This window comes from Plecotus auritus, assembly GCF_963455305.1.
Source record: "Plecotus auritus genome assembly, chromosome: 9".
Lineage (NCBI taxonomy): Eukaryota > Metazoa > Chordata > Mammalia > Chiroptera > Vespertilionidae > Plecotus > Plecotus auritus.
In genome coordinates, this window is record NC_137783.1 from 43,116,267 (window position 1) to 43,128,878 (window position 12,612).

At 43.1% G+C, this 12,612-nt stretch overlaps 1 protein-coding gene across 1 annotated transcript in view; it reads left to right on the top strand.

The window, feature by feature from the left end:
* TET1 (tet methylcytosine dioxygenase 1) overlaps positions 1–12,612 on the top strand; it is a gene marked incomplete at both ends in the record, with an annotated part of 116,245 nt that overhangs the window by 17,967 nt on the left and 85,666 nt on the right.

A 12,612-nucleotide genomic window follows, 5' to 3' on the forward strand; every position in this document is an offset into this window, starting at 1 on the left:
CAGTAAAGCTCACATGCCCAGGTTGCCGGCTCCACCCCCAGTGTGCGGCATGCAGTGCAGGAGGCAGCCAACCAATGATTCTGTCTCATCATTAATGTTTCTATCTCTCTTCCTCTCCCTTTCTCTCTGAAGTCAATAAAAATATATCCTCCTATATAATAAATCCCTAATATGCAAATCGAGTGAACGGTGGAAAGACCTGTCTCTATAAGTGCACAGACCACCAGGGGGCAGATGCTCAATGCAGGAGCTGCCCCCTGGTGGTCAGTGCGTTCCCGCTGGGCTAGCCTGGCTAACAGCTAGATAGCTGAGCGGTTGTGGGAGCCTCTCCCTCCTCTGTCAGGCGGGAGGTAAGGAGCGAGGGGTCCTGGACTGTGAGAGGGATTTCTGGGGGGTGGGGAGGATATGAGGGGGGACCCTAAGCCTGCAGACAGACATCCCCTCAGCGGTCCCGGACTATGAGAGGGCCTGGACTACCAGAGGGTGCAGGCTGGGCTGAGGGACCCCCCACCCCCCAGTGTACGAATGTTGTGCACCGGGCCTCTAGCATATATATAAAAAAAAGACGCCAGCATGGTCAAATTCCTCACCCTGGTTCATAGCTTGTTCCTTCTCAGTGTTCTCACATGATAAAAGAGGCTAGGGATCTCTCTGGAGCTTTTTTTATGAGGCACTAATTCCGTTCATGGGGTTTCCACCCTCATGACTTAAGCACCTCCAAAAGCTCCACCTCCTAATAGCATCACATTGGGTATTAGGATTTTGGCATATGAATTTTAGGCGGACACAAACACTCAGACATTAGCAAAGTCCTTTGCTCATTTTAAAACTGGGTTGTCTTTTCATTGAGCTGCAAATATTCTTTTTGGGTTGTTGATACCAGACCCCTTGTCTTTTCACTCTTTTGTTATGTCCTTTGAGACACAAAAGTTTTCCATTGTGATGAATTCTATTTTATATATTCTTTCTTTGATTGCTGTGCTTAACCTTTCCTTTTTCTTTTGTTTTCTAAAGTTATGGTTGCACATTTCTTTTCACTATGTAGAAGCTTCCAGGGCTCCCATGAAGAGCCTAGAATTTTTTTCTTGGCCTTCATTTCCCTCCTTATGTAGTGCCTGGCATTTGGGTAGACATTAAACACATACATATTGGTTGAATTGAATGATAGTGATTAACTATATGGAACTGGTGTGTAGTAAACATTGATAACTGAAGGAATTAATAAAAACTATCATGTATTGAGTGCATTACCCAGTACTGGTATTAAGCACTGGCATGCTCATTGTTTCATTTAATTATTATTATTTTTTAATATATATTTTATTGATTTTTTACAGAGAGGAAGGGAGAGGGATAGAGAGCTAGAAACATCGATGAGAGAGAAACATCGATCAGCTGCCTCCTGCACACCCCCCACTGGGGATGTGCCCGCAACCAAGGTACATGCCCTAGACCGGAATCGAACCTGGGACCCTTGAGTCCACAGGCCGACGCTCTATCCACTGAGCCAAACTGGTTAGGGCTCAGTTAATTCTTATAATAATAGTATGAAAAGTACATTCTTTCATTGTTGGTTTTTGAAAGTACCAATTATGAAAATTTAAGGATGGAACAAAAAAGTAACATTTCATATTGGAATGGTAGAGAATTAAAGGCTGATTGTTTCTCTTCATATGCATGACCCATGAACCAGCCTGTTACCTAAGTGGTAACGTTAACTATTTTTATGCGTTTCTCCCCATAGGCCCCTTCACAGCCACTCTGGTGTGTGACTTTCAATAGCCATAGTGCTCCCAGTGTCCTTGCACATGGTGCCTTTGTCTGGGACACATACCTTTCTCTCTCCCTCTATATTTCAGCAAATCCTGCTCTCTACCCTTAGGTTTCAGTGGAAATGCCACTTCCTCTTGGAAGCCATCTCTGTCCACTGTAGCTTTCTGGGCTCATCCGCATTCGATACCACATCAGGATTGTCTGTTTCTGTCTATCCTGAGATGGTAGGTTCCAGCAGACAGGCCCAATACTATGTCTGTATGTTGGAGGTGCTCAGCATTTATTAAGTTGTTGTAAAGGTTTTTGGTTATTAAATGGGGGAAGTCCATTTTAAAGAAATACATTAGCATGCCCTGGCTCCTGTGGCTCAGTTGGTTGAGCATCATCCTGTGCACCAAAAGGTCACCGGTTCAATTCCTAGTCAGGGCACATACCCGGGTTGTAGGTTTGATCCCTGGTAAGGGTGTGTGTGGGAGGCAACCAATCAATGTCTCTCTCTCTCTCTCTCTCTCTCTCTCTCTCTCTCTCTCTCCCTCTCCCTCTCCCTCTCCCTCTCCCTCTCCCTCTCCCTCTCCCTTTATCTTTTAAAATCAATAAAATCATATCTTTTTGGAAAAAGAAATGCATTAACATTTTAAGGAAAACATTTCTGGATGTGGAGACTTTTAAGGTTTGTTCAATAATTTTAAGATTGATATTGCTAAACTTAGGCGATACCTAGATCTAACTATCTCAGAAGCTGTGTTTGTGGGTAAAATACTTTGAGCCTGTCAGTGAAACAAATTTTTATGATGAGACAGAGTATTTAAGAACTGAGGGTACAATGGGTATAAAATTTCCCAAGTTTATCTAATAGTGTGCTATCAGCAATGACATAAAGAAGGAGCTTGAAGATACATAACTTCCTTTAAAAAGAGAATATTTAGAATAACAGAATGGACTGGTGAATATAATAGAATCAGGGACATAGAAAGGGAGTGGACTGACAATTCTCAGAGGGAAGGGGGTGTGAGGGGTACGGGAAGAGATTGGACAAAAATCTTACACCTATGGATGAAGACAGTGGCGGGGGGTAAGGGCATGGGGTGGGGTGGGGAATCAGGTGGAGGGGAGCTATGGGGGGGAAAAAAAGAGGAACACCTGTAATAATCTGAACAATAAAAATTTATTTTTAAAAAAAGAATATTTATTTATTTATTTAAAACATATATTTTTTATTGATTTCAGAGAGGAAGGGAGAGAGAGAGGGAGATAGAAACATTAATGATGAGAGAGAATCACTGATCGGCTGGTTCCTACACGCCCCCCACTGGGGATTGAGCCCACAATCTGAGCATGTGCCCTGACCGGGAATCAAACCAGTGACCTAGGCTCAACCACTGAGTGATACCGGCTGGACTAAAAAAAGAACATTGATTATAAAATACACAGGACAGACTAGCAATAATAAGAAGCAACTTTAATACATCATTCACAAAAGGGGAAAAATTTCTAAGTAGCAGTAGCCTCTGTGATTTTATCATTTTTGACAAAAACCTATAGATGCTGTTTTCTCTTTCTAAATTAATGGATCTAGATTGGCAGAGTAGGCCTGTCAACTTCAAGTTAGTACTAAGAATTGTTTGAAATTGGAGGGAGGTGGTATATCAGTCCCATTGGTCTCTGGCATCATCTATGGTTCACCTCATCCTATTTAATAAAAGCCTAACATGCAAATAGTTCAACTGGGAGTTCGACCGTTTGCTATGACGTGCGCTGACCACCAGGGGGTGGTGCAGAACATGGTGGGCGTCGGTGATGCGGTGCTGGCAGCAGGTGGCAGTGGAGGCACTGCTACCCCAACGGGCCCTGATGAGAGTGGGACCATGGAGGGATGGTGGAGCAGGAGAGTGGGTGGCGCTAAGCCAAGGCAGATGCGAGGGGTGAGGTCCAATCACCCTGCTGATTGCCCTGCAGACAGCACCCAGTGGGGCAGTGGGGGGCAGGGCTGCCACCCAGTTCTCAGGCACTAAGGGAGCCAAGCAGGGGGCCAGGCCCCTATCGGTCACCCCACAGGCTGGATGGTGGAGCACGTGAGGGTGTGGCTCCAGGCCATGGTGGGGTGCCAGGAGGGGCTGTGGAGCTGTGAGCCTGGGGGCTCAAGCTGGCGTCTGATCCTCACAGGCCACCCAGAGGGACCCCACCCGTGCATGAATGCACTGGGCCTCTATTTAATGATTCTCACTTGGCAACAATTGAAGATCATCATTCAATTGTTCCTTAATTCTTGACACTGAAGAGCAGTTACTTTCACCCCAGGAGCCAGACTGCTAGGGGGAGTGGGTGGATACTAGGTAGACCCGACACTTTCAAAGATAGCAGCTCTTTTCCCCTCTATCTAAAGTTTAGAGGGAAAAAGAGCTGCTGAAGATCAGCCTCAGGGAAGGCTGTGAATCAACAGCCCTTACCCAACTAGTATTACCTGATCCAATCTGTGAGTGATTTCTCTAGTGTTAGTCCTCCAGGTTCCTATGTCTCATAAGAAATAAACTAAAATAACTTTAAACTCTCCAATAGAATTGTGAAAAGTGTAAGCCATGTTTTTCTTATTCTTATTGATCAGAAGTTTACAATATGGTACATGGAATATCTTTATGATTTTATTACTGTAAAACCTATAACTCCCCCCCCCAAATACACACACACACACACACATACACACACACACTACACCAGAAGAGAAATATACAAGGATTTCATGGGAGAGGAGAGTGGCTAATATTGGAAGGATTTTGTGCTGCAGAGATGTTAGTTTTGAGGAGGAGTGAATGAACTTGAGATGACTTTAGAAAACTCCTTCTAGGCAATGTTTATATGTCTAGTTTCTTGTGGGTACAGAATTGCTTATGCTTAGGAAGAGAAATACAATTTTGAAATTATTAATAAATTTACCTCATCAGGAACAAAACACTTTTTTACAAAAAGCACACCTAATGTTATGTTGATTTAAAACACCAATTTTGTAAATATATGAGTTATTTCTCTATCCTAAAAATGAAGCATGTGGTTTGAAGACATATCTGGGGGGGTGGGAAGGGGTTGGTTGTTTTTTTTTTAAAAAAATTCAATTACAGTTTACATTCAATATTATATTGTATTAGTTTCAGGTGTATGGTATAGTGGTTAATCATAATACTTAACAAAGGGTTCCCTCTGAAGACAGACAGTTCTGTTAAGTTTATTTTGGGATATTTACAAATATCTGTGGCTGGATATTGAAAATGAAGAGCAGTTGTATAGACAGCAGCCTAGATGGTTAGAACTAGGCTCAAGTCAAGTTCTCACTTGTTGTGTAGCCTGAGGTAAGTAATTACCTCTTTGGGCCTTAGTTTACCTATAAAATAAAGTAGTAGTTAGGCTGCCTTTTCTGATTTTTTAAAATTTTAGTTCTATTATAAATCATTGATTTTTAAAGAAAAGAGATCTTATTTTGTAATATTTTGAAGGATCCTAATACACTTGTGTTATTACAAAATTGAACATCAACTCGTGCAATTGAATAATCATAATCCATTGTGGGGAAAACAAATAGATCTAAGTGAAAAAATAAGTTCTGAATAAGTAAGACTATAACACAAGGTTTCTTAGTTTCTAATTTGTTGTTCTTGCAACAGGATCTAGTTGTATGAACTTTGCCCTAAATAATAATAAGAGAATGGCTCTCTTGACGTCCAATTTCTCTCCTAGAATTCTCTCCCTCAAAGTTCACTGTTATGTAAGCCCTTAGCTGAGCTTGTCAACTCTTTAAGTACAGTACAGTTTTTAGAACAGATGGTCACAACCAAAAGAGGTTACCCATCTATTCTGTATTCAGACACGTGCAGATCTTCATGGTGTAGTACAGTGGTCGGCAAACTCATTAGTCAACAGAGCCAAATATCAACAGTACAATGATTGAAATTTCTTTTGAGAGCCAAATTTTTTATTTTATTTATTTATTTATTTTAAATTTAATAAATCTTTATTGTTCAGATTATTACAATTGTTCATCTTTTTTCCCCCATAGCTTCCCTCCACCCAGTTCCCACCCCACCCTCTGCCCTTACCCCCACCCCACTGTCCTCATCCATAGGTGTACGATTTTTGTCCAGTCTCTTCCCGCACCCCCCACACCCCTGTCCCCCCGAGAATTGTCAGTCCACTCCCTTTCTATCCCCCTGATTCTATTATATTCACCAGTTTATTCTGTTTATCAGATTTTTTTATTCACTTGATTTTTAGATTCACTTGTTGATAGATATGTATTTGTTGTTCATAATTTTTATCTTACCCTTTTCTTCTTCCTCTTCTTTTTTTTTTAATATATTTTTATTGATTTTTTACAGAGAGGAAGGAAGAGTGATAGATAGTCAGAAACATCGATGAGAGAGAAACATCGATCAGCTGCCTCCTGCACACCTCCCACTGGGGATGTGCCCGCAACCAAGTTACATGCCCTTGACCGGAATCGAACCTGGAACCCTTCAGTCCGCAGGCTGACGCTCTATCTACTGAGCCAAACCGGTTTTGGCTTCTTCCTCTTCTTAAAAGAACACCTTTCAGCATTTCACATAATACTGGTTTGGTGTTGATGAACTCCTTTAGCTTTTTCTTATCTGTGAAGCTCTTTATCTGACCTTCAATTCTGAATGATAGTTTTGCTGGGTAGAGTAATCTTGGTTGTAGGTTCTTGCTATTCATCACTTTGAAAATTTCTTGCCATTCCCGTCTGGCCTGCATAGTTTCTGTTGAGAAATCAGCTGACAGTTGTCTGGGTGCTCCCTTATAGGTAACTAACTGTTTTTCTCTTGCTGCTTTTAATATTCTCTCTTTGTCTTTTGCTCTTTGCATTTTAATTATGATGTGTCTTGGTGTGGTCCTCTTTGGGTTCCTCTTGTTTGGGGTTCTCTGCGCTTCCTGGACTTGTAAGTCTATTTCTTTCACCAGGTGGGGGAAGTTTTCGGTCATTATTTCTTCCCATAGGTTTTCAGTATATTGCTCTCTCTCTTCTTCTGGCACCCCCATAATTCTGATGTTGGTATGCTTGAAGTTGTCCCAGAGGCTCCTTACACTATCTTCATTTTTGGATTCTTTTTTTTTTTTTTTTTTTTTGCTTTTCCAGTTGAGTGTTGTTTGTTTCTTTGTATTTCAAATCTTTGACTTGATTCTTGTGATCCTCTAGTCTGCTGTTAGGTCTCTGTATAATATTTTTTATTTCAGTCAGTGTATGCTTAATTTCTAGTTGGTCCTTTTTCATATCCTCGAAGGTCTCGCTAAATCTATCGTACTTTTCTAGGAAATTCTTGAAAAACCTTATAACTGTGGTTTTCAACTCTATATCCAGTCATTTGCTTTCCTCCATTTCTTTCATTTGTGATGTTTTTCTTTGTCTCCGCATTTTGGCTGCTTCCCTGAGTTGGTAGAGTAGCTTTGTGTGCTAGGTGTCCTATAGGGCCCAGTGGCTCAGCCTCCCCGGTTACCTGAGGTGGACACTCTTGGTGCACCCCTTTGTGGGCTGTGTGCACAGTCTTGTTGTAGTTAAGCCTTGATTGTTGTTGGTATCACTGGGAGGAATTGACCTCCAGGCCAATTGGCTGTGACGATCAGCTGTGTCTACGCTGGGAGAACTTCTGTGCTGGAGACACCCTTATGAGACAAGACTTGCAGCCTCTGCTCAGCTTGGATGGGGCGGAGTCTCAGGGTGGAGCAGACAGCATTGGTTTCCCATCAGCACTGCCCTAATAGTCCCCTGTGTCTCAGTGTCCCATGGTAATCGCTGCAAGCACCTCTGAGAGAAAGCCGCCCTCGAGTTTTGCCCGCTGCCAGACAGTCCAGTTTCTCCCCGAATGAGTCTGGGTCCCCAGAGTCTCTCCCGGAACTGGAGTCGGGAGCTTTTGTCTCCTACCTGCTTGAGAAAGCCAGCCACGCACTCAGTTGCCAGTCCTCTCTGCATGCTCTGCAGCTCCTCTGATTGTCTGTGAGCTTTTCTCTTTCAGTTGTAGAATTTCCACTCAGCCAGCCTTCCTGTGGTTCTGGATGATGTCTGCTTTGTCTTTTAGTTATAGTTTTGAAATTGTTGTGTGAGGCAGCAGTTTAGGTGTTTTCCTATGCCACCATCTTGGTTTCTCCCCGAGAGCCAAATTTTTTAAACTTAAACTTCTTCTAACGCCACTTCTTCAAAAGAGACTCGCCCAGGCTGTGGTATTTTGTGGAAGAGCCACACTCAAGGGGCCAAAGAGCCGCATGTGTCAGTTTGCCGACCATGGGTGAAGTATCAGTTGGATATTTGGAGTTAGTGTGAGCTCTGGTAACTTTCATTAACCTTTGCATTTAGCTGGCTTCAATTTTGTCATAATTCAGTAATTCATTTTATGGAACACTGCACACAGACCTGCGATGTTTGCTTAGGCTGCTAAGGACAATGTTGTATGGCTTCATGAGTATCTCATGACTGTCCATGGGGCTTTAAAAAATGACCTTCTCGCCAAAACTGGTTTGGCTCAGTGGATGGAGCGTCAGCCTGCGGACTGAAGGGTCCCGGGTTCGATTCCGGTCAAGGGCATGTAACTTGGTTGCGGGCACGTCCCCAGTAGGAGGTGTGCAGGAGGCAGCTGATCGATGTTTCTCTCTCATTGATGTTCCTGACTCTCTATCCCTCTCCCTTCCTCTGTGTAAAAAATCAATAAAATATATTTTTTTAAAAAAAATGACCTTCTCACCTGTGTGTACACCTAACACTAGGAGCCTGGTTTTATTTTATTGAGGCAAACATATGGATTACATAGGTAATAGATTGATTTTAAATATGTAACTATATCTTAATATATCATGGCCACTCTACTAAGTATTGAGTAATCAACCTGGGAAAATGTTGACGCTTTAAAAAATTATATTTAAGTATTGCCGGGCTAAAAAAAAAAAGTAAAGGAAAAGGAAAAAGAAAAAGAAATGCAGGGCTGCTCTAGCCAATTGGACCCAGTTTGACTGAAGGGTCCCAGGTTCGATTTTGATCAAGGGCCTGTACCTCGGTTGTGGGCTCAATCTCCGGCCCTGAGTCAGGGCGCATGGGAGAGGCAACCAATGTTAAATATTTTGACATTTATTGACAGAAATCAGATCTCTCTTACATCCATGTTTTTCTCTTTCCCTTCCTTCCCCTCTCTCTAAATAAAATGATGAATGGAAAAAAATTCTTAGGTGAGGATTACGAAAAAGAAAGAAATGCAGGGTTTATCCTTGTATGCATTATTGGTGGGAATGTAATGGTATAGTTGCTATAGAAAGTGGTCTGTGCCCTAGCCGGTTTGGCTCCATGGATAGAGCGTCGGCCTGCAGACTGAAGGGTTCCAGGTTTGATTCCAGTCAAGGGCACATGCCCGGGTTGTGGGCTCGATTTCCAGTAGGGGTTGTGCAGAAGGCAGCTAATGAATGATTCTCTCATCACTGATGTTTCTATCTCTCTCTTTCCCTCCCTTCCTCTCTGAAATCAATAAAAAAAAATTTTTTTTTAAATATATTTTTATTGATTTTTTACAGAGAGGAAGGAAGAGGGACAGACAGTCAGAAACATCGATGAGAGAGAAACATCGATCAGTTGCCTCCTGCACACCTCCCACTGGGGATGTGCCCGCAACCAAGTCACATGCCCCTGACCGGAATCGAACCTGGGACCCCCCAGTCCGCAGACCGACGCTCTATCCACTGAGCCAAACCGGTTTTGGCAATAAAAAAATTTTTTTAAAAAGAAAAAGAAAATGGTTTGTCAGTTCTGGGAAAAGTTAAACAGAATTATGATCCAGCAATTCCATTTCAGGTATCTGCTTAAAAGAAGTGAAAATAAGGACTCAAATAGATACTTGTACACCCAATTTCAGTAGCCAAAAGATAAGAGACAACCCAAATGTACATCAGCAGCAGAAGTGATAAATAAAATTTATATACACAATGGAATATTATTCAGCCTTAAAAAGGAATGAAATTCTGATATATCTTGCCACCTGGATGAACCTTAAAAATACCATGCTGCCCTGGCTGGGTGGCTCAGTTGGTTAAAGCGCCTTCCTGTGTAGCAAATTTGTGGGTTTGATTCTGTAGGCTGCCAATTCGAACAGGAGGCAATCTTTCAATGTTTCTATCTCTCTGTCTCTCCAAAATCAATAAAAACATATCCTCCGGTGAGTATTAAAAAAACAAAGCAAAACCTAAAATATTATAAAATTGAAATAGGCCAGACACAAAAGGACAAATATTGTGTGTGATAATTAGAACAGGCAAATTTACAGAGACTGAAAAGTAGAATATAAGTTGGCAATGACTCTGAGAAGACAAATGAGGGGTTGTTGTCCAACAGCTGCAGCGTGTCTGTCTGGGATGGTGAAAGGCTCTGGAAATGGAGAGTAGTGGTAATTGTACAACTTTGTGAATGTACTTAATGTTACTAAGTTGTACACTTAAAAATGGTTAAATGGCAAATTTTGTGTTAAAATGTTTTACCACATAATCTCCAAAGAAATAGAAATAGAGGGTTTTCACCTATTTTTTTCTTTTTTTAAAAAAATTTTTAATGGATTTCAGAGAGAGGAAGGGAGAGGGAGAGAGAGATAGAAACATCAATGATGAGAGAGAATCATTGATCGGCTGCTTCCTGCACACCCCAACTGGGGATCAAGCCCACAAACTGGGCATGTGCCCTTGAAGGAAATCAACCCGGGACCCTTCAGTCCGCAGGCCAATGCTCTATCCGCTGAGCCAAACCACCTGGTGCAGTGGTTCTCAACCTTTTTAATGCCACGACCCTTTAATACAGTTCCTCATGTTGTGGTGACCCCCAACCATAAAATTATTTTCGTTGCTACTTCATAACTGTTAATGAATCGTAATGTAAATATCTGTGTTTTCCGATGGTCTTAGGCTGTACAGCAGCGGTTCTCAAACTGTGGGTCGCGACAACACGTGGGTTGAGAATCGCTAGCAGGGTTGCCTAAGACCATCGCAAAACACAGATATTTACATTACAATTCATAACAGTAGCAAAATTACAGTTATGAAGTAGTAACAAAAATCATTTTATGGTTGGGGGTCACCACAACATGAGGAACTGTATTAAAGGGTTGCGGCATTAGAAAGGTTGAGAACCACTGACCTAGGGCTTCACCTATTTTTAAGAAAACATCTTTTTAAAAAATATATATATTTTTATTGATTTCAGAGAGGAAGGGAGAGGGAGAGAGAGATAGAAACATCAATGATGAGAAATAATTATTGGTCGGCTGCCTTCTGCACGCCCCTCACTGGGAACCGAGCCCGCAACCCAGCCATGTGCTCTTGACCGGAATTGAACCCACGACACTTCAGTCCACAGGCAGACACTCTATCCACTGAGCCAAGCCGCCTAGGGCTTACGAAAACATCTTGCACCCATTTTTAAATCTTGTGTTTGATCCTGTTTTTCTATCTATTTCATCATTGCTTCATTCCCCACACAGTTCCTTCGTGTGGGCTCTGTGAGGTTGAAGTGGCTTTGGTTGGTGTGATTAGGTCAGAATCCACTGGTTTTGCTACCAGTAGGTTTGCTTCTTACATTGGTTAAATATTTTGAGGGTGGTGGGTGAAGGAGGGGTAGTTTAAAATGGAAAAACAATGCATGTTGGAATTCCCATTCCAACATATAGAAAGCATGCTTTTGTGGCAAACCGAAAGGCTGGGAATCAAGGGTGATGAAGTACAGGCCTTCGTGCCCTCCCCATTTCTGGTTGTGGGAATCTGTTCTGAATCCAACTGCAAGTGGAAAACCCATCTTTGGCTGCGCAGCCAGGGAGGCCCTCCTGCCAATCCCCCAAATGTGCTGCTGAAGTTTGGCCCTGTGAGGATGGAACTAAAGCTGTCTTCCCAAGATGGGTGCAGCTGTCAAGGTGGCTGTGATGGGGCTGTATCTGGCCTCTCCACTGAATTTTGGCAGTGACCTTGAGACTTGCCCGCTCACAGCAGCTGTACTGGTTCTTGCTCTATTGCCACTGTTGCATGGCCAGAGCTAAACTTTTCTGGCTCTGCCATTTACAGGATCCCGCAAGTTCCAACTATGGTGCCAGCTCTCCCAGCACCTACCACCCAGCTGCATGGGGGCAGCTCAGGTGTGTGAGTGTTGGTGGCTCCTTGTTCCACCTCTGGCTCAGGTCTCAATCCCTGGGAAGCGGGGAGCTCCCTGTCCATCAGCCTGGCCTGCCCCGGGGCTCCACGGGGGGTGGGGAGGGCGGGTAGGGAAGGGATGCTTAGTGACAGTTGAGGGAGAGGTTTCTTTGGGGGAAATGAAGGTCACCAGCAACGTCCAGAGCAAGAGATAAATCTTCTCTCTCCAGCCACACAGAATGGCAAGTGTATTTTCAAAACTCCTCCCCCCTCTCCTTGTCCTCATCCTGTCCTTTTCCTTTTAAGTGGCTTTATTATTATTTTTTTAATCCGTCTTTGTCATTGGACATTTATTGACAGAAATCAAATTGCTGTGTTTCTGGGCAAAGCGCCTGCTGCAAAGAGGTGTGGTTCCGGAGGAATGAGACACGCAGCCCAACAGCTGAGCCTACACTGTCCTCACATAACCTCCTGCCTTAAATATCGCCAATATTTAGCCTTGCCTTATAAAGTAAAAATGCACAATACCTTCCAGAGTTTCAGCAAGCCCAGATGCCCCCCCTCAGGGCAGCTATATCTTCTGTATGTTGGAGGCAGGGCTGCGCCGCTTCCCCCTCCGCCCCCTCCCCACCGCAGACCTGCCCTCAGAGCCACCCAGGGGTTACTAATCAGGGAGACTCCGCCAGCCATCGATCC